This window comes from Protopterus annectens, chromosome 12.part0 (assembly GCF_019279795.1).
Source record: "Protopterus annectens isolate FY-2018-M chromosome 12.part0, PAN1.0, whole genome shotgun sequence".
Taxonomy (NCBI): Eukaryota; Metazoa; Chordata; order Ceratodontiformes; family Protopteridae; genus Protopterus; species Protopterus annectens.
The window spans coordinates 361,763,080-361,785,720 of record NC_056746.1 but is presented as its reverse complement, the minus strand read 5'-3'; the positions used below and the strand labels follow the sequence as shown (position 1 = coordinate 361,785,720).

At 39.9% G+C, this 22,641-nt stretch overlaps 1 protein-coding gene across 3 annotated transcripts in view; it reads left to right on the top strand.

Moving 5' to 3' along the window:
• MPG (N-methylpurine DNA glycosylase) overlaps positions 1-22,641 on the top strand; it is a 712,437-nt gene that overhangs the window by 385,962 nt on the left and 303,834 nt on the right. The window contains exon 1 of one of the 3 annotated variants that reach the window (XM_044089445.1): positions 21,643-21,654. The exons of the other annotated variants lie outside the window; for them this stretch is intronic. The gene's annotated coding sequence lies outside the window, so the exon portion shown is untranslated. Of the gene's footprint in view, positions 1-21,642; positions 21,655-22,641 lie in introns of those variants that run through there. 3 annotated transcript variants of the gene reach the window in all.

Sequence of the window (22,641 nt, the reverse complement as noted above, 5' to 3'; positions counted from 1 at the left end):
CTGCAAACACCAGAGGTTAAAATGAAGAAAAAGCTTGACTGAGTATGAGGTTTCTCTAGAAGAGATATTTCATAAAAATACTAGAATTAAAAGACAGAACATACAGAGAGAGTCTGAAATTTTTTGACGTACTAGAGAACCTGGAAGAAACAGATTGCATAATTTTATTAAAGTACAGATAAGTAACTAAACTGTTGTTCCACAGCAGGAGTTATTAACTAAGACGGCACATCATGTGTATGCTCAAAATCTGGCCAGGAGAAAACAGCCAATACTTATATTAGTAAAGATGGAATCATAACAGAAAGAGTTGCTCTGACAAAATTGTGGCAGAAGAGAAAATTATTAAAAATTGAGGACAACAGTGTGCCTGGGGAAAATGATGGTTCAGTCCAGTAGTGCACCAAGGGTGGGGCAAAGGGGGTAATTAGCCCAGGTGCAAAGTGTTTAGGGGGCAACATTGAGACAGGCTTACATTTAACTTTTTTTCTAAAGCAGAATGCAAGTACAGAAAGGCACTTAGAGTTCAGCATTTTTTGTTTGCTTTTTTGCTTTTCACTTGAAGAGCTGGGGGCTGTGGATTGGCTGAATTACTGTAGAAAACCAAATGTCTTTTTTTTTTCTTTTTTTTTTTTTTTGAGGGCTGAGGGTTTGTGTGGATTTGATGGGGTGTGAATGGCTGTATTACTGTAGGAAGCTGATTGGCACTACTTGCTAGTTGAGCCAGCTACACCTCTGATTCATTGTACACCAGGCAAAAGGAAAGCAAATTGATTCCAGCAGTCGAGGAATAGCGAAAGGCAGGTGTGACATTCAAACTGCTGTATCCAGCTGTCTTCAGATGTTTTTCCTGGAGGATCAAAGACATTTTTTGAAACAGAACAGGTTAAATAAAAAGTTATTCAGCAAAGAGTGGGCCATCAAGCAGAAGGAGACTCTGCTTCTTAGTCTTCTGACAATAACAGACCCCACAGACAGACTTTGCCAGTGAAACCTTTTCAAATTTTCCAAAGGAAAATGCTTGAAAGTCAGAAAAAGCACAGAAGCTAACTAAAAGAATCAGAAGTACCATGGACATGAACCAGGGACTGGTGTTGGAAGATAGAGATTATCAGGAAGACCAGCTGCAATGTGAAATTAGTGAGTAAATTGGAGACTGTAAAGCATCAGCCCCATTGGATATAGGAATAAACATGTGAAACATGGCTTTGCAAGAAGAAGAAAGACTGCAGTTTAGTTGACTGTGCTACTCTGGTGGGTAAACTGTATAGTATATACCCTACTTTATGTCATCAATGTTTAACAAGACAGTGAAGGCACCAAGAAGTAACTGTAAGTAAAGCAGACTTGTTATTATTACTATTGGTATAAAATATTTATGTTGTAAATTGCATATTATATTATAAAACAATTTTGTGTAGTGTGCAATCAGAGGTATTTATTTTAAGTATGATGTGGGAAAAGTCTTATCAGTGACTGCTGTATATATTAAATATATTAAAGAACAAAACTTTTTTCTTAGTTGTAAGGTATCCAGGCTTTACACTTTAACAAGATAAGAATGACTGGACAGCAGCAAGTTAAAGTCAATGTAATGTTATGGTCTAGGGATGGATGAAGTAAAAGTGTATTGATTACATTAAATGTAGAATTAATATAAGTTTCCCTGTTTTTTTTCCCAGAGGTAGATATCTATCTTGATGTCCTTGGTTTATGCTGCAGAAAAGTTTTTTTCTAAGCAAATAGGCTCACAAAATAAGCTGGCATGATAAAAGGCATGAAAAAGGGTAGTTGCATTTAGAATGTCATTAACTACTTTTTCACTAGCAGCAACTTTCATTGAGAGACGAAGTCTACAGGTACAAGTAATTAATAAATGAACAGTTTGTTCTAAGTGAAGTTTACCAATATTCTTTCATGCATCTGCAAAATTACTATATTTTATTTCAATACCAACTGCTTTTACTTAAAGACACAAAGTCTGCATGTACAAGACATTAATTATTACAGGTCTGAACACTGTCTGATGAGTGAAATGCACAAGCTACAGTATAATTAACATTTAAAGGTGCATAATCAAGCAATTAAGCGAAAAATATAATAAGTCTGAAACTGTGGGAAGTGAATATGTTATAGAAGTTGATGCCTCTCTAGCAGCCTTAGTACTTTAATGCGTTTAATATAACAGTGCACAGTTTAGTTTATTTAAATGTAGCCCTTTTTCTTAGGGCTAAAAGTTAATATTTACTGAAAACATGCATGCTGGTTTTCACTTGGAATGGAAATAAGAAAAGGACAGTGATTAGTGTATGTGGGAACACAGGCTCTAACATTATACTTAGTATGGGCACCCTTAATTTTAAAATAGGTAGCGCCTGTGGGAGCGGCTGTCAACTTGGGACAACTGCTTCTAGCTAGAGGGTTAAATCTCATTTTTGAATATGTATTTACCTTGGTATGCTTGTTGTAAGTTAAAAGGGATGGAGGGTTCTGAAAATGTATTTAGTTTTTGTGTGAGTATTTTCATTGAAGCAAAAGTATTGAAAATGTGACATAGATTCAAATGGAGATGAGAAGAATCAACTGGAAAATAAATCACCCTGCTTGACATTAGTATCTGCATGTAAACTAAAAGTTTAAAATATACATTCAAAATAACTGTCATGTATAATAGATGGGAGTAACAGCTTTCTGTCATAATGGCTACTCTATTCATAGTATAATAGAGGTTGCAAATGGTCTGACAGGGACAGACAAAAAGGAAGGAGCACTATATTATATTAAGATGTGTAGGCTGCAAATAGCAGTGTTAGCAAGAGATGCATTTGGATGGAAGTATGCATCTTGTGAACTTTACAAAGAGAGGATTTCAGAGTAGACATTCAGCAGAATATCAGGGACAAAGAAAAATAGGAATAATGATGCTGATTGCTGGATGGGCTTCAGTACAGATAGAAGAGGGAAAAAAATTGTCATACTAAGGGGTTATTATCAAGGGGGGTTACACGGGCATGCATATATATTCCACCTAAACTTGCTATTATGGAGCATAAAAGAACTTTGGGAGAAATCATAAACTTTCATCAGGGATTATTATTTTTGGATGGTGACTAGAATCTGAGTTGCAGTAGTGAGGGATGTATCAAGGGGACCAAGAAGGGAAAATATAACAAAAGAGGTTAGATGTATGAAGAAATATATGAGAATATTTGTTATGGAAGATGTGAATCTAGTAGTAGGAACCCAGACATAATTTACTTATTATTCCTCAAGGTACAATATCGGGGCTGCAGTGGAGAGGAATTATCTTCCATGGGAGCATCTGCATTTAACTGAAAGCTTTGACATACATCAAATAACTTGCACCAGTAAAACTCAGATGATGTAGGGGAATGAAGTAAAAATGAGACACTGGTGTTTTCCTTTCTGTTAAAAAGAAAATAATTCAAGGAATAGGTAGTGGAAAGGATTTGAAAGTTATTAGGAAGGACAGAAATTTCTCCATAAAGGATAGCTAGTGAGTGAGGCAAAATGAAAATAGAATTTAAAAATATTGTAGAAATAAGAGAGAAAGGTATGAGAAGTTCTAGGGACTGTTTAGAGGGGTTAACAAAGATTAACATATTGCAGAATAATGAGAATCCCACAAGAAAAGGAGCAAATGAGGAATTTTCAAGGGAAAATAAGGAAGTATTTGGATAATATGCACCAGTTTAGAAAGGTTGCTGTTAAGCAACTATTTTTGATAACCTCTCCAGGGCACACACAAACTTAGCACAGTGGCTTAGGCAACAGAAATTAGAAAGGATTGTTGCCAGATTTATGGAGCCTGCTTCAGTAAAAAATAACCAGCAATCCTATAGAGACATTATAGATATTTCAGAATTATTTATAAAAAAATATGTAAAACAGAGAAATGTGAAAACCAAGAAAAGACACAAATGGAGTTATTTATTGAAGGTTTAATTATGCCTAGGTCAGAGGAAGATGAGGTTCATCAAATAACAGCTAAGATAGAAAGAGAGAAGATAAAAATAATGATTGTGGCCAGTCAACAGGAAATTTCCATGAACAGACAGTATTCCTATGGAAAAAGTACATGAAACACTCCAACCACAAAGTAAATACAGCAGAATCCAGTCCTCAGCTCGAACAGGACGATGGTGGTAAAATTTTCTTTTGCAATGATGTAAAAAATCAGAAAACCGATGAAACACAGGTTTATTGTCACAAAAAAATACACTCAAATAGTCGATGGTATTCCTGGTTAAGCGCTTTCATCTGAATCACTCAGATTTCATCAGAACCAAGATTGTCACATAAACCAACCCTTTTAAAGTTAATTAGGCGCCAAAAAGCCTTATTAAAATACTAAATTTGTAAAGAAACATTGTGTAAAACTTATAAATGTTAATGAACATGAATCCTATAAAAATATTCATATGACTTATACAAGTAATATTGAAAAGGTTTTAAAAAGTTTTAAAAAAGTTTTATAAAAATTGTTCTAATGTAGTATTTGAACAATTGTGTAAACACTATACAGGAATAGTAAAAAATGACAAGGAAATAATGAAATAATATAATAAAATAATAAGAAAAGGTATGTAGTAATGATTCCCTAAGTAAAAATTTTCTTTATATTGTATTTTGTGAATAAGGTAATATATAAACCAAAAAGTGTGTGAACAAAATGATGTGTGATGCCATATAATTCTCTATCATCCCCGGTCCAAAAGTAAGAAGGGTTTGATGCTAATAAAATCATTTAGACCGGGAGAAGTTGTTGCATCACAAAATATTTGCCACTTACTTTCTTTGTATGACAAATAGGTCTTCCAGTTGCCACTTTTTTAAAACTTTTTCAATATTACTTGTATAAGTCATATGAATATTTTTATAGGATTCATGTTCATTAACATTTATAAGTTTTACACAATGTTTCTTTAAAAATGTAGTATTTTAATAAGGCTTTTTGGCGCCTAATTAACTTTAAAAGGGTTGGTTTATGTGACAATCCTGGTTCTGATGAAATCTGAGTGATTCAGATGAAAGCACTTAACCAGGAATACCATCGACTATTTGAGTGTATTTTTTCGTGACAATAAACCTGTTTCATCGGTTTTCTGATTTTTTACATCATTGCAAAAGAAAATTTTACCACCATCGTCCTGTTCGAGCTGAGTATTCCTATGGAAGGTTGGGGCTTGGGAGGGAAGAAAGTGATAAAGATTTGGAAGGATTGCTTAACAGTATTTCAAAATGCGGAGTACTGTCATTGTGTAAGAAAACTGTTATGGTCAGATTCAGCTTCCTGTAGACCCATTTAAATTTTAAACCATGATTATAATGTGCTTGTCTGTACTAGCTAGGAGATTGGCAAAAGTGCTGCTAAAATTGATAGATATGTATCAGTGTGATTTTGTGGAGTTGAAGCCTTATCTCATTCTGCTACCTTTCCTTCCCTAGTTATTTACTATCCATACTTTGGCTCCTTTGCTATTTTTTTTCCAATAAATTCTAGTCTTCTCTTGACTATTTTCAGTGCCACTACTTGCAGTTATCCCTGTTGTTAAAATTTAATTTCTCCATCTGCTTGTTGGCTTACATCTTAAAATAATTTCTGCTTCTTCGTGAATCTAATATTGTGCATGTTTATTACACTATTTAAGGGCCTTCATCCAAAATCCTGCTCTCTTTCCTTTGTGAGTTCCCCTCATTTTAACATTTATTTCCACTTTGATTTGTAATCTTCTGCTTGTGTTATGTATGTGAGCCTTGACTATTTCTAAAGTATCACTATAAATCTGGTAATCCTAAATCAGTTTATTTTATGGGAAGAAAATGTTACCCTCCTTACATCCCAAATAAATTCCTTCAAGCTTTACTGTTAGTTATGGTCCATAGCTTCTCCTTTTATTGATAAAAATATACATATGTAATACTTAAGGGACTAGATATATTTTCACTGTGTCCAGTGCTATACATATCTTCAGCAAAGAGCTTCTAAATTTTCAGTTTTGTTCATAGGTGTGTGTACTAGGCTAATGGCCCTAGAGCCTTTACAAGTCTAGCCCATAGGATTACCCTGGCATCATGCCACCCAACCTTAGTTCTTAGTGCCTCTGTCGAGTAGAGCCAATGGAGTGATGCCCAGGGTGAATTTTCTATTTTCCATCCACTCATCAAGATTGCCCTTAAAGAGGGCCAGTGAGGTGCTCTGCTTGACATGCATGGGAAGTCTATTCCATAGCATGGGCATTCTCTGGATTATGAACCTGCCCTTCCAGCATGTTCTGTTGTATGTGGTAATGATGGTTAAGTCTATGGAGCATGTGGTGTGGAGGGATTGTAATTTCTTTAAATGTACCATTTCTAACAGAGCTGGGACAGACATGGCTTTGTAAGTTAAGCAGAGATCGCTTTTAAGTAGGCAATATGAGACAGAGAATAGTTGGAATATTTTGAGTTTGTCCATATAAGACAAATGTTTAAGGCCTATGATCCTCTTTGTGAGGTACTTTTGTGGCCTCTCCAGTTGTTGCAGGTCTCTAGTGAGGTACATGCCAAATGGGGCATTGTACTTGATGATTGGCCTAATGAGGGGAAGAGTAGGGGGAGACAATGACCCCTTTCTTCTCGGATGCAAAACCCTTAGTAATGAGATGTGCCACATAGAAGGACTTTCTGACTACAGTGGCAATGTGGTGGTCAAAAGAAAGGTTCCTGTCAATCTGTGTTCCTAGATCTCTTATAACGCCTTCTATGTTCAGTGGACTACTATTGATGTGGTAATTCAAGGGAACTGGGTTTTTACCAAGGGGGGATGACAACACATTTTTTGGCATTGAGCTTAAAGCCATCATTCTGGCACCAGTTGTTGGTCTCATTGAGGCTTTTCTGTAGGATGTCAACATCACTTGAGTTAATGATAGCTCCCAACTTGCAATCATCTACGAACTTTGTCAGCCAGAGTCACTTCGTCTTGGCCTGGACTTTAGAGAAGTAGATGCCAAACAGGAGAGGACCCAGGACCGAACCCTGTGTGACTCCACTCATGACTGGTCGACAGTCTGACTTGGAGTCAGCTGCTTTCACACCGTGGGTTCTGTCTGTGAGCCAGTTTGCAATCCACCTAATGATATAGGGGTTGATGCCTAGCTTAGTGAGTTTTTCTAGGATTCCTGAATGGGGAATGGTATCAAAGGCCTTGGCTAGATCCAACGTAGGCTGTATGAACCACCTTGCCTTCATCCACAGCTCTGGTGACTGACTCAAAGAAGTCGACCAAGTTGAGCAGGCATGATCTACCCTTCACAAAACCAAACGGTGTAGGATCCAGAGTTTGGAGATTCCCTATATCCTTCTTTATTAAGTCCACGATGATGCGTTCCATAACTTTGCATATCAGACTCGTCGGGCTAATGGGGCAATAGTTGCTGGGGTCAGTAGTCGCTCCTCCCTTGTGGAGACGGATGACTGTAGCAGTGCACCATTCGGTAGGGACAAAGCCTGAGGTGAGGCTGTGATTGAACAGGGCACACAGGTGATGTGCCAGTTCACTCTGTAGTTCATGTAGAACACAGCCAGGGATATTGTCAGGTCTCACAGAAGCTGTATTCTTGGCCTTGGACAGTGCTGTTTTAACCTATGCAGCAGTAATACTGGGTGCCTGGCAATCTACTGGTATTGTGATTGGTCCTTTGGGGGAATAAAGTTGGCACTGAATCTGTTGGCCAGTATATTGGCAATATCTGTTGGCTCTGTATAGGATGTACCATTGTGCAGTAGCTCAGAGCAAATCTTGCTGTTGCCGTGGCGATTCTTTACATAACTACAGAAGGCTTTACAGTTGTCTTTACTATCTGGTGCAATTCTGTTTTCATAGCTAGCCTTAGAGGATTTGATGAGGGATCTCAACCTTTTGTTGAAGCTGATAAGGGAGTTTTCCTGTCTTGGGACTTCACCTTATTCCGCATCAGTTTCCTCCTTCTGTTGTAGAGTTTGTTTATGGCAGGGGACCACCAGATTGGCTTCCTTTTTTGTAAGTAGAGCGTCTTGGCTCCATTGGGTTTGGCGAGATCCATGTATAATTCGGCGGTCATGCAACTATTCTCCATTTGCATGGGTGCTGTGAAGTTAGCCACCTCTGTTTTTAGGAGCCCAAACTTAGTTTTGGAGAAGTTTTTTATGGTTGTTATCTTTGTTGGGGGGGGTGGTGGTGGAAGGGATGTGGATTTCCACGGTGATTAGTTTGTGGTCAGATCTAGCCAGGGAGGAGTTGACTGTTGATGTAGAGCAATGGTCGCCCATGTTAGTAATGAACAGGTCAAGGATGTTGCTACCTCTAGTGAGGATAAGCACGAGCTGGTCCAGGGCATTGGAATTAATGAATTCCAGAAAGCGTTGGGCAAGTGTATTGGTACATGAGTAGTTTTCCCAGTTAATGGAGGTGTAGTTGAAGTCACCCAGTATGAGAGTGTTAGGTTGGACCCTAATATTCTCCAGGGTGCTTAGGAACATGGAGTGTGAGTCTTGGGACATGGTTTGGGGACCTATAGCAGGCTACAACCTGAATCGCTGTCTTACCCAATGTTAGCTGCACCTGAAGTATCTCAGATGCATTATGTTGGGCTACCAGTCTGGAGGTGTGCGCATCCTTTATGAATATGGAAACACCACCGCCTTTGGAGCTTCGGTTCAAGTTATGGGGCCGAAAGGTGTGGAATGAATTACAGCCTGGTAGTGCAGGGGTGCTTTTTGCTGCCTTGAACAAGGTCTCTGTTACAGCACAAATGTTGATGTTCTCCATTTTAAGGAGTGCTTCGAACAGATTTAGACTTCTAGCGTTGAGCAGCATGACCCTCAGATTGCATTTGTTTGTAGCTGTTACTGTGGTAATTTGGTCTGTGGAAGACCGCCTAAAAAGAAAAAAAGGTACTATAGGTGTGGCAAGAATCTTAGCCAGTATCCGGAAGCCCAGGGGTGACAGATACAGGCCATCTCTGGCAAAGCATTGAGGTCTGTCAATCATGTCATCCCAGACAGACAGATACTGGATCACCTTAGAATGACACCAGAAACTGAGCCAGTTGTTGAAATCAGTCATTTTCTGCTTCTACTGTGATATCATTCTGGGTGATGGTAGAATGCTGCTCAGGACTAGGGTCATACCCACCTGGGCTACATAATCCGAGAGCTCCTCCATATATCTTTTCATGTAGTCCAGGGAGGTACATCTTGCGTTATTCACACCCACATGTGCAATAACAAAGTCATATTTGTACCTGTTGTTGAGGGACCTGAGTGCGTGGGTTATGTGGTGGATCCTGGCACCTGACAGGCAGCTGACTGTTACTTTCTCCTTATTCAATGTAGTGAGTGGGACATCAGTGTGCCTCACTATTGAGTCACCTATGACTAGTGTGTTGGGCATGCTGTTTTGCCTTAGGGGCTTTGGTTGAGTGGCACACTGTTTAGGAGAGTCGTGTGTGTTATGATTAGTGTGTTGTGGTTGAGTGCGTTTCTGCCTTGGAGGTCTCTGCTGTTGGGGTAGATTTTTATTTTCTACTTATATACTTGAGTTTGAGAGTCCCTTATTTCCTTTTCCAGTCTTTCTAAAGTTATGGTAGATAACAGAGGGGAAAGAGGCCAACCCTTTTAGGTTCACCTGTTCTAACTCAGCTTGTATGAGACAAAAAAAAGTGGCGCACACATGAGGTATTGTTGCAAACGTTAATATAGAAACTTAGCTCTTTCACCCCTTAAAATATTCCACAGGACTTCATCAGAGTTAAAATAATAAATAAGTGTGACTTATATAAAAACATCCAGCCAGTGAAATGCATCAAATACTGAATAATCTTCCACACTGATTTTTTTTAAAGCAACACCTATATGTTTAACTAAAATATATTTTTGTGTATTAATTATACTAATAATGTAAAAAAAACCTTAAGCTTTCATTTTATTATATACATCTCATGTATTCATTGCGCTAAATTTTGAAACACTCAAAACTGAGAAGGGGAATTATTTGTACCACATTTCTTGGTTGCATTTAACCTTAACTGTCATATTGTTTTATTGTATAAGTTTTCACTATCACCTCTTCTCTCATATTTCATCAATTTATCACTCACATAAAAGAAACTTAAAGTTTTTACATTGAACTGAGTGTCTATATGCAGCATTACAAACTGTGTTCTTTACTTTGTATAGATGCTCATAAATCTGGTCATTCAGTCATCTTGTGGTTTTCCTCATGTAAAATGCCAGACAAAAAGTACAAACTGCTAATTACACCACATTTCCAATGTTACAATTATAATGGCCTGGACAAATTATTGTCCTGTCATATCCTACTATGGATATGTGTGCCCCAACATTGATACACTTGCAATATTTACACATACCACATTTCTACATCATGGGCTTTAGCTGTTTATTGGTTGTGATACACAAGTTCTGTTTTAGCTTGTAAGAAAGCAAGCATCCCACCATAACTTTTGCCACTGACTCTTCATATATCTTCTTAATTAACGAGGGATTCCATCAGGCAGAGCTACATGGCTGGCTCAACTAGCACTCTGTGCCGATCTCATGAACTAGCTCCCCAACCCCTCGGCTCTTCAAAGTGAAGAGCAAAAAAAAAATACATCTACAGATTACTGTAGGAAGCCAACTGGCTTTTTACAGTACAGTAATGCTGACACTCACACCCCACCAAGTCCACCCCCCATTCTTCCAAGTGAAAAAAAAAAACAATAAAAAATGTCATCAGACCTTCACATTACTATTAGAAACTAATTGTCTTTCTACAGCAATGCAGTCAGTCATTCCCCACCAGATCCATGACCATCTCCTGCTAGCTCTTCAAATGAAGAGAAAAAAAAAAAACAGCTTCTTTGGATCAATGTAGGAAGCCATTTTCCAATCATCAGCCCCCCCCCCCCGCCCTCACCCAGCTCTTCAAGTAACTAGAAAAAAAAGCCCTGAATTCAAGTGGCTTTCTGTTCCTTTTCCTAACACTTTGCACCCAGGTCAGTTGCCCCACACTTGCTATGTTGCTGCTTTGGGGAATGAAAATGCTACTTTTAACCCACTCATAAAATCACATCTGACTTTATTGAATACCTTCTTTATATTGAGGTCCAGAAACAATAGTGGTATCATTCTATCAATGTTGTCATTTGCTTACCTTTCCCTCAACAATACTACACTGATCCATATCTATCAGTTTTGACAATGTCGTAGCCATTCTCTTGGCTATTATAGATGTAAACACTTTATAATCATAGTTCAAGATTGAAAATGGTCACTAAGAAGGTGGGTCTGAAGGGTCGTTACCCTCTTTGCAAAGTACAGCCATCACAGCTTTCTTCCAAGATGTTGGTACTGTTTCACCTTTTAAAATATTGTTAAAACCTTCCATATTTTATCACATCCTTCCCCTCTTAACTTCCACAGAATATCATCTGTTCCTGGATGTTTCCTCATTGATCGATTATACATTACCATTTTATGTAATTCCCTCCTATTTTCACTATACATTCTTGAAGCTTTTCCTCTAATTTGGGTATAGTTAAGTCTTCCATAAATATTTCCATGTGTGCCTTTTCTGGGTTTCTCAATTCCTCTGCTTTATACAAATTTTGATAGAAATTAAAAAAATCTCTAATACCTCTATAGGGTCTCTGGCTATTTTCTTGTCATTTGCTCCCTATTTTTGGCAATGTATCTTTCTGTTTTCTGTTACCTAAGCTACCGTGTTAATAATTTTTGTGCTCAGGAGTCATCATAAGTACTTTCTTAAGATCAGCCTTTCTAAACTCATGCATATTATCCAAATATTCCCCTATTTTGCATTTATCACTCAGTAGTTGCTCCTCCTCTTGTTCTATAAAATTCCACTTTGCCTGCAAAACTTTGACATCTGATAACCCCTCTAACTAATTCCTATTGCATCTTTCCCCATATATCTTTCTGTTTTATTTTACAATATTTTAAATTCCTTGTTCATTTTATAGTACTCTCTTGCTTTCCCTTCAGAAGAAATTTATATATGTCTTTTGTTCAAGACACTGAGTTGTATGACATACACGCTTTTCCATTAAGAGGAAAGTACAGAAAATGTTTTATTTAAATTCTGCTTAAATATTTTAAATCACACTTATAGTAACCTGTGTGAGGATACTGTTTGTATTTCTCTGTTTTTTGTCCATTTATCTGTTTGCATTTTTTTAGTTTGTTCAGGGACCTTAGCCTTGTAGCTTTGTTTGTAGTTGTGTGAAGACTGTGTATTACTACAAGATTTTAGCATTGTTTATACAGCATACTGCCCTTCTATTTCCATAAGTAGAACTACATGTAAAAAGGTAGCTTCTTTGTATTTTGAACCCATTCTGGACAGTCTTGTAGCTTCTTTCACAGTTGTGGCAGGACTGTGATCTGCTGCCAGATTTGAGCCTCATTTATTGTAGTGTTACTGGTGAATTTCTGCATGGTCTGGTGTCTTTGTCTGTAGTAGGTTTGTAGTAGTGGCAGTATTATGAGTTCTTCTCCAGGGTTTGTGCTCCAGTACTTTTTATAGCTGCATATACCTGTTTAAAGTTGCATTACAGTGCCTTTCTGTTTACCTTGCTGCTGTTTTTCACATTTTTAGAGCAGCTAGCTTACACATTAAACAGCACTACTGTCAAATATTATTGCAGTCTAACATAGTGAAGTGCTAAACCCTGGAGACAACCCAAGGAGACCTCTGTATAACCCAGTGCACAACCTACAGTAGCCCACCCAAGTATGTGTCCAGACAACATGGATATGCAATTCCCAAATGTCTCTGCAGCCAGCTTGGTAGATATGGGCATCCTGACACAATGTAGCAATTGTCTCATTCACAGGCAACCATTGAATGCTTTAAAAAAAACAGTGTGGGAGAGATGCATATACACAGTTTCACAGATACAGAAATCTTCCATACAAACAAGGTTGTCAAGAACACACACACACACACACACACACACACACACACACACACACACACACACACACACACACACACACACACACACACACACACACACACACACCATCCTTCACACTCAAAAGACCCAACCTATGCTGAGACACCAAGAAGCAATCTACCCAAAACTAAAAAAAAAAACTCCAAAAGCAGCACCAAACACAACACATAACTCATACACCCAGTGGAGCCCCAAGAGCAAAGCCCATAAGGCAGCTCAACAAATTACCCAAGACTGTTGTCATAGGGGACTCCATTTTACAACACACGGATGCCCCACTCACCAGACTGAACAAGGCAAAGGTAATGGTTAATTGGTTATCTGGAGCCGGATCTGCCAAGTTAAGCATGTACTCAAGTCACTACTCCACAGGTACCAGTGTAATTCTGTCATAGTCCATGTGGGAGGTAATGACCAGAGACGTACGTACCCTGGATTATATGGAGAGAGAGATTGTTGATCTCTCTGAAATTGTGTCTCAGGAAGGTATGTGCATTGTATTGAATAGCATTGTGCCTTCATTAAGGATGATGATGCTACAGTATGAACAAAAGATGATTAACTTCAATAATTGGCTTCGATTCTCGTCTCTTTCCAGGGAGATTTCAGTATTTGTCTGCATCGGAGGACATGGTTAACGGACCATCTTGCACCTGTTTCCCCTAGGCTTTTGAATACTGGCTAAAACTTTATCTACTCCCTTAGGGCCTTTTGTAAATAGTGCCAAGTTGACAAACCTACCAACATAGCAAATAGAACCCAAAGAAATCTAAAGGTGTTACTGCTCAGTGCTAGGAGCCTAAACAAGAAACTCCACACCCTACAAGCTCTCCTCCTGCTGGAGAACATAGACATCTTTGCCGTTATCTAGATATGGTTTAAATCCACAGGAAGTACTTTGGTAGTGCAAGGCTTTAGTGCCTTCCATACATTTAGACCATCAGCTGCAGAAAAAGGGATAAAAGGTAACAGTTACAAACTATTACAAAGGAAACTACACCCTATTAAGTGATAGTTTAACAAAATTCAGTGCTTCTCCTAACCTGAGTTCATAACAGCCTATGCAGAATTGTTCACAAAGACTCTGTACCACCATGTAAATGGGTGCATAGAAGCTGCTGTACCTGCTAGAAGTAAGCCCAAAACAAACTCTTAACAGGGGACATAACCAAAGGAAAAAAGTCACGGCTAAAATCAAGAAGGGCAACTCCCATAATAATAGGAGCTCTCTAATTAAACTAAACAGGAAACTAAGAGGATTAAGTCCAGCAAAGCCAATTACGAGGTCAAATTAGCCACACAGGCTAAAGACAAACTCAAGGCCTTCTACAACTTTGTCCAAAACCTCAAAGGCAACACATATCAGTGTGTCAAACTGGTGGTTAATGGTATCTATTTCACTGAGCAGGGTGACATAGCAAATTTGCTGACTGACAAATTCAGCTCAAAATTCACCCCCACTCTTCCCGCCTCCCTCCATGAAATAATTATTAGCATAACTTTCCAACTATTAAGAGGGATCAGTACTGGCAGTGCTTGCTAAGGCCAAAAACACAGCCTCAGTGGGCCCAACAATATCCCGGGATGCCTACTGTCAGGACCACTTGAGTCACTTTTCAACTATAGCCTCAAAATAGGTTTTGTACCATGAGAATGAAGGACTGCAACAGTTATCCCACTTCACAGGGGTGGATTATCACACAACCCCAGAAACTACAGAGCTATTAGCCTGACTAGTCTAATATGCAAAGCCATGCAGTGAATTATCAAGGAAATGATCAACAAAGACATAAACAACATTCAGACAATGGAACCAACTCAGTTTGGCTTTGCCAGAAGATTATGCCTACTAAGCCTGTGTACCATCTACCTGGACCTAGCTAAGGAGTTCAGGTCAGTACCCCACTCGGGTATAGTTGACAAATCACTGAACTGGGCATAAACCCCTACATAACTCGCTAGATTGCCAGCTGGCTGACAGACAGGACCCAGGAAGTCAGGATTGGTGATACCACCTCCACTAAGAGACCAGTCACCAGTGGAGCACCTCAGGGCTGCATGCTGGGACCACTCCTGTTTGGCATCTATTTCTCTGCATTAAAGGCTAGTCTCGAGCCTTTGACTGACCAAGTTCACAGAAGACTTGGAAGCCATCATAGATTTCCTCCATGACACACACACACACATCTTACAGGAGGATGTAATGCAGACAGATGACTGGTACCAAAGTCACAGACTAAAAGTCAATGCCAAAAAGTGCATTATAGTTCCTTGTGAGAAAACTGCCACCCAGGCTAATACTCCATCGATAACACACCCCTAAGATTTGACCCAGTAGCCAGGGACCTGGGGGCATATGTAGACAGTAATCTGGGCTTTGACCGACATGTAGCCAAGGTAGAAAGAAAATCATTCTATGTTGCCCAAGTTATAAGCAAGGGCATTGCATCCAGGTCCAAGGAAATCATAGTGCTAATTTATTTGGCCCTTTATCAGACAAGTCATTGAGTATAATGCCCCCTTCACCATGTACCTGACCAAACATATGCAATGTTTGGAAAGCCCACAAAAGTTCCTTACCATAGGAAGGGTGGCCTAATGGTTAAGGTGTTTGCCTTGCAAACACAAGGTGCAGGGTTTGAGTCTCACAAAGGATAATTGGCTAGGCTTAAAACAAATGGCTCGCAAGGGCAGTTAGCCTAGTACTAACCTATGAACCTATAAAAATCCAGGGTATAAACACATTATCATATATGGATCACCTTAAAGCTGAATTTCTGTACTCTGCCTCTTAGTTACTAAGAGGCGATCTATGCCTGGTATACAAGGCATCCACATATCCAGCTCTGATGAACATTTTGCACATCTGCAAAATGAACAGCATCAGAACCACTAGATCCAAGAATTTAAATTTTGCATGTGACCTAAATAAGACATGTTGGCAAAACAGATATGTATCTCAGAAGATCTCCATGCTCTGGAACAGACTCCCCAGCCATGTGAAGCAGAGTCCATCCCTAACCTTATTTAAGCATAATCTTGGCCAATGGATGGGGAAATTGGAAATTCACTGCTGTCTGGTCCCATATCTCTGATAGACAGAGGCAGACATATTGTACAAACTAACATACACCCTCACATAACCTCTAGAAACTTCCTAACATATCCTCTCATAAAAAGACCCATGATGCACAGGGACACAGTTGGGTTGGATTGAGTGGGGATGCTTATAAAGGCCACAGCGGTCATTAGCCTGGTATATAACCATGAGCCTAAATCTTCCATAATAATTCTTGAATAATTTCCAGTATCCATTCCTTAGTTCCATTCTTTTAACACATAAGTAGGAAAGTGACAGTGCCTCATTTTACTTGATTTGTATGCATCTTTAGTTTAGCCTTTATTGGTGCATGATCTGCAATAATTATTGCATGTATATTTTAGAACTTTCCAATGAATACCCATATTCCTATGAAATATAATTTATATCCAGTTTAACCCAGTTATGGTACCTTGGGGAATACTTTGTAAATTCTCTCTGGTTTCCTGATAGTAAGTTCACATCTTCATTCCAAAATATTCTCATATATTTCTACAGGAGTCTACCTTATTTAGTCATTTTGTTTTCCTTTCTAGATCCATCAGATACGTCCACACTGTTGCAGAACAGGTTCCAGTCCCCTCCCATGAGTAATATTCTTTGCTGAACGCTAAGTACCTATCCCATATGTTTCTTAAGCTCCTTAATATTAGTTTTAGGTGGAATACAAGTACAATTCAGTGTAGTCATCTTTCCCTGCCAATACTCCATCTTGTCACAAATGGACCATTATTGACTTTCTTCTCCTGCTCTATCACTATTAGAGCCCTTCTCACAATCTGTATTATTACCCCAGTTTCCTTCATCCCCTGATAGTCTGCTGATTATCCATTCTGAAACCCTTTCTGTACCAACTTCACATGTTCATTTCTGTCCAAGTGCGTCTCCTGCAACATTGCTATTTGTGTCCTACACATCTTAATATAAACTTGTCTATACCTACAGTGTCATTTACATTCCATTATATAATTGATAAGGTAGTCATTCTTAAAAGAAGCTGTATTCTGCATGACATTTTTTGAATATATGTTTCTAACTTGCAACTCCCATGCACATATTAATAATATGTTGTATGCAGGTGCACTTTTCATCACTGTTTAACACCATATTACATTTTCCAAATGTTTCACGTTCAAGAAACAAAAACTGTTTGCATTTTAATTTTAACCCCTCAACCCCCCTCTTAACTCACAGCAAACACAAAAAAAATTATATACACTTCCCAAAAAGGGAAGTTACCCTTCCATGTAGGGGCAATTGCACCAAGTAGACAGCTACAACCACAGGCTTTGCATATTCAAAAGTTAGGTTGTTAGGTTTAATTATGTGGAAGTGCATGCTAGTGCCTGTGTTCCCTCTTGCACTAGCACCTCTCATTCTTATCATGTCTGTATTTCTCTCCCAGATTAGAAAATCAACTTCCATGCCCTGTTATCTGATTTTTAGCCTTAAAAATGTGTACCTGGTACCCTTAAATGAATAGACTAGATAATGCACTGTTTGTTTTATAGTGAAGTGCTAAATGGTACTATTGAGTATATGTACTTGCAAAAGTATTCTCTTCAATGTATCATAGTTATTTTACTTTCACTGAACTGATTGACATTTCCTCTTTAAGTACTAATTATACTGTTTATCATACTACTTGCTCCTCTAGACAGACTAGCTCCAGATGCGGATCTTTGCTTGTGCAGAAAACTTATGTATGCAATCACTTTTTTCAAATGCTGGAAAACTGTTATTTTACAAGCTTTAAATTTTCTAATCTGTTTGCTCAGAAAAGGAGAGAAATTTTCCCCTTGTCTGCAGCACAAATTAAGAACATTTGTATACACCTCCACCCATACAACACAAGGGAATCTGCTATAATTTAACACACACATGATTAGTACATTTCCACATCCTCCCTCCAGCAGCCCAAGGTCACAGCATTAAACTCCTCATATTCAGCCATTGTCTTATTACAGTATAAACTCCAGATACATTACAGTAAAGAAAAAAAAAACACTTTCTTGCTTTAATATCACTAGCATAAACAAAAGTCACTGATAAGAATCCCCTCACATCACATTTAAAATACTTTTGCATACTGTACAGTACTACTTTACCATGTAGCATGCAGTTTACTTCAATAAATTGATTATATGCATATTGCTAAGAAAAAAAGAACCCTTTCACTTATAGTTACATCTTCAATCTGTTATAATTATGATTTAAAATCCTCCCACTTATTTAACACCGTCCACAAACCTGGAGTCTTTCATTAGCCACTTCTTGCAGAAGCAGTTCTCATGTCCTAACTGCATGATATGGAAATTACACTTCACAATTTTTGCATTTATTTCCTATTTTCACATTGTTGATGGTCTTCCGCATTATATTGATGACCCAACAATATTCTCTGGTTCAAGATAAAGGTACCCCTGATTTTTCTAGTTGGATCTTTTTTTTTTCTTTCACTCAATCTTTTGTTATTTTAGAACAATTAAAAATGTTTTAACTGGTAAGTTCTGTCCATGGACTTAGTTGTTGTCAAAGGAATGAGAAGCAGAGCCCCTTTTTGCTTTCTAGCTCACACATTGCTGGGTAAGCTCAACTTGCTGGCTCACTCTTTACTGGATAAACTTTATTTCCTGCTTAGCCTGTTCTACACCTAAACGTGTCCTTGATCCTCTATACATATATATATTTCAAAACAGATGGATATAGGAAGTTGAATAATCTTGTTCCCCAAATATGCTGTTGTCCCCAGTTGTTAATACTTTTTTCCTTCTGCAATATTTGTTAGAAACATCTCTTTCTGCTGGTGTGACTGCATCTTTGCTAGCATAGGTTGTGGCTTCTTTCTCATGACCATATTTGGAGCATGCACATAGTGTGTCCTTCAAGTTAACAAATTCTACAGGAATACTAGTCCTGATGCTTATTGTTTTCATAAAAGGAATGCAGTCTATTTCTTCTAGCTTCTGTGTTATAGCAGAAAATCTCAGCTTTTCTATGTGTGCTGTCTTCTTACACTATTTTTGAAACATTTCTTGAAAAGCCTCATATTCTGCCAGTCTTTACTTCATTTCATTCCTCGGTTTTATCAGCTCATCTGAATAGCTACTTAAAGCTTTTTCTGTTTTTTTCCAGCTTTTTGTCAGTTGACTTTATGCATTTGTTCAGTTTCCTCACTTATTTTAAACACTTCTGAATGCATACAATTTATTTTTCTCCTAAATTACTGGAAGTCATCTGCTGTACCAAAGCTAAAACCTAAACTGCTTTTTGTCAAACAGTTACAAGGCTCCACTAGAGTTTTTTCTTAGGTTTGTTGTTTGCTGATTTTCTGGCAATATAGTGACTAACCAATAACTGAATATTAACCAAATTATGAGCTTTCACTGGCTGCATTACTTTTTATTTTTTTTTTCACCCTGGGAGAATTCTAATTAACATGCTTTCCAGAGTGCAACCATCTTGGAATATCATGGAAGTCTCTCTCTTTCAGTAGTCATTACTTCAATTAGGATACTTTCAGAATAGGCAGTTCTTGTGTCTAAGAATCCTCTTATTACTGTTATTACTTTTCACAAAAGCAGGACTACTCTAAATACTAACTCAGGGTGTATTGCTTAGGTCACTTCTGGTTCTAATATCAGTCAGTCCATCTTGTGCTGTATGCACATCTTCATTGTTTTGATGTCCATTGGCAGTTCACACTCTACATGGAGAAAGCAAAATCATTTTGCCACAATCCTTTTTTTTCCTTTTGCAAAAGTAAAAGTGAAGATAAGACTTTCAAACAAGGTGTCATGAACTGAATAAAAAAACTACATATCTGAAGTAGTTTGCTTAACTTGTTCTTCAACCTGTGGATGCTCGGATCCACATCGGATCCCACATGGCCGTATTTTCCAGCTACGGCTCCGAGCTCCATGCTCCTCCCCTTACCCATAATGCCCCCTGTCTCCCCTCTCCCTTCAGATCTCGTTTGCCGCCTGAGAGGAAGCAGCATGGTCCGAGCTCCATTGAGATAGTGGTATTTTGTGAACAGTAATTTTTACCTTTTTTTGGCTTTTTCTATCTCTATCTTATACTTCTAACCTATCTATACCTTCTCGGGGTTCTCCGTAGTGAATTTCTTGTAGGCTTTCCTGTCTTTCCTCCCCATGTGTGTGTGTCTGTGTGTGTGTCTGTGTGTGTGTGTGTGTGTGTGTGTGTGTGTGTGTGTGTGTGTGTGTGTGTGTGTGTGTGTGTGTGTGTGTGTGTGTGTGTGTGTGTGTGTGTGTGTGTGCCTTCCATACAGTATTTAAACCTATCACTCCTTCTCAGATCCGATCTGCGGTGTCGGAGTTGTTGGATCTGAGGACAGTCGAAGGGTTGGCGCTGATGGTACCCTGTACCTCGATGCTAGACAGTGCCTTGACTGTGTCAGATCCAACTAGATCGGATCCGAGCTCTCAAAGCTGTTACCTTGGGATCGGATCCGAGGGAGTGCTGTCTGCTCTGAGCTTGTCAGAGAGAAGCATTCCCCTCGGCTCCTAGATGCTCGGCTCCAACTCCCCGGTCTGATAAGGAGGGAGCGGCTTCCGCTAGTTCAGCCCAGGAGGGTCCGTTCCCCCCCTCGGCACTGGACGGACGTGATGGAGAGGGTTCTTGCAGGGTCGAGGCCTCTATTTCATCTTTGGAGTCTGTCCAGACCCCCTGGTCTTGAGTGCATGTCCAACCATCTTCCCTCTCAGGGACAGCCTGTAGCCGTAGTGCCCCAGGATGTTCTCGCCATGGAACAACCCACTTGCGAGACCTCCCCAGATAGTCCCCCTGAGGAGCCCCTCCAGAAGCATACATGTAAAAGGAGGCACTTCGACTCTCCTCCAGAGTCCCTCACCGAAGACACGGACCTGGATGAAGGGGAAGGTTCCCCAAGATTAGCCCCCCCCCCCGACGATGTCTCCTGTGGGGACATCATGGAGATCCTCCACCAAAGAGGGGGGGTGGTCTGCCCCAAAACCAACCTCTGATGAGTCCGTGTTTCTGGAGGCATTTGGCTCGGTTCCGTCTACCTCTTGGGTGTCCCCTTCTGCTGATCCACTTGTGGATTTGATAACATCTAGGGTGTGGAAGGAGCTGGACACCATAAAGTCAATACCCAATTACCCCGGACAAGGTTTTAAGCCCTCCCATGGACAAGTTACACTGGCACAAGGGGTTCCCTGTAGATGCTATGCTGGTGGCGGCTGCCACCAAGAAGTAACTTGCCCAGGAGAGTTCACGGTCCATCCGTCTGACTGAGACTTGAGAACGTGGAATCATTTTGGGAAGTGAGTTTATACTTCAGCAACCTTCTGTGTGAGGGCGCTGATCTACATGGTGTATGTTATCCAACTCCAGAGAGATCTGGTCAAGGAATGCATGGAGTCGACCCCAAGGTCCATGTCGGCAGAGGACAGCAAGACGTTCAATGCACGAATGGCCAACCTAAAATCTGTAGCCAACATGTCTATGAGTTTGCTCTCCCATGCCACGGAGGGAGCAGCACAGGCGGTGGGGTCCGGCATTGCCATCCGGCGCCATGCCTGGCTCCACTTATGTCAGTTCTTGGAGCCTTTCAAGGCATCTTTTACCAATGCCCCTAATGATGGTTCTTTCCTTTTTGGGAAGACGGTCAGAGAGACTTTGGTCCAGAACGAGAAGGACGGGAAGACACTGTCTGCTGTCGGAATCTGCTTCTCACTGCCTCAAAGGTCCTTTTCCAGGCCAAAAGAAGATGTGGTTCCGCAAGTCTCAGGAGTTTTCCCAGGAAGCTCAGGGCTCGCCTTCCCCCAGAGGCAGAGGGGAATATGATAGATGCCGCCATAGAGGTAGAGGGGGTCCTAGGAATTTCAATCCCGAGAACCTTTCTAAGATAAACTCGGGCGGACAGCAGCCCTGAGGGCTTCCCCGGCTGTCCATCTCTGGAGGCAGTCGGGGGGTCACTTGTCGCTTCACCCACTAGCATGGGAGTCCATCACTACAGATCAGTGGTGCTGCGAGCCATATCCAGAGGATATTTCGTCCCCTTCAAGGATCTTACCCCATCCAACAAAGCCCTCCCAGATGTCCCACCCACGCAGTGGGAGGAAGCAGCAGTACAGGTAGACTCACTGCTAAGAAAACGAGTAATCCAACTGGTCTACCCAGACCAGTTTGGATCTGGGGATTATTCCAGGTTCTTTTTAGCGCCATAAAAGATGGGGGGCCTCTGACCAATATTGGATGTGTCCAAATTGAACCTGTCATTAACCAAGACAAAATTCCAGATGGTCATGATTCAATCCTGCCTTATCTGCAGTCCAGAGACTGGATCTGCTTGATTGACCTTCAGGATGCGTACTATCACATCAAGATGGACAGGTGCTCCCGGAGGTTCCTTCGCTTCTGGCTGGGAGCCAGTCATTACCAATTTTGAGCCTTCCCCTTTGGTCTCTTCACAGCTCCCCACCCCGGGTGTTTACCAAGGTAATGGCAGTAGTACCGGCTCACCTGAGGCTT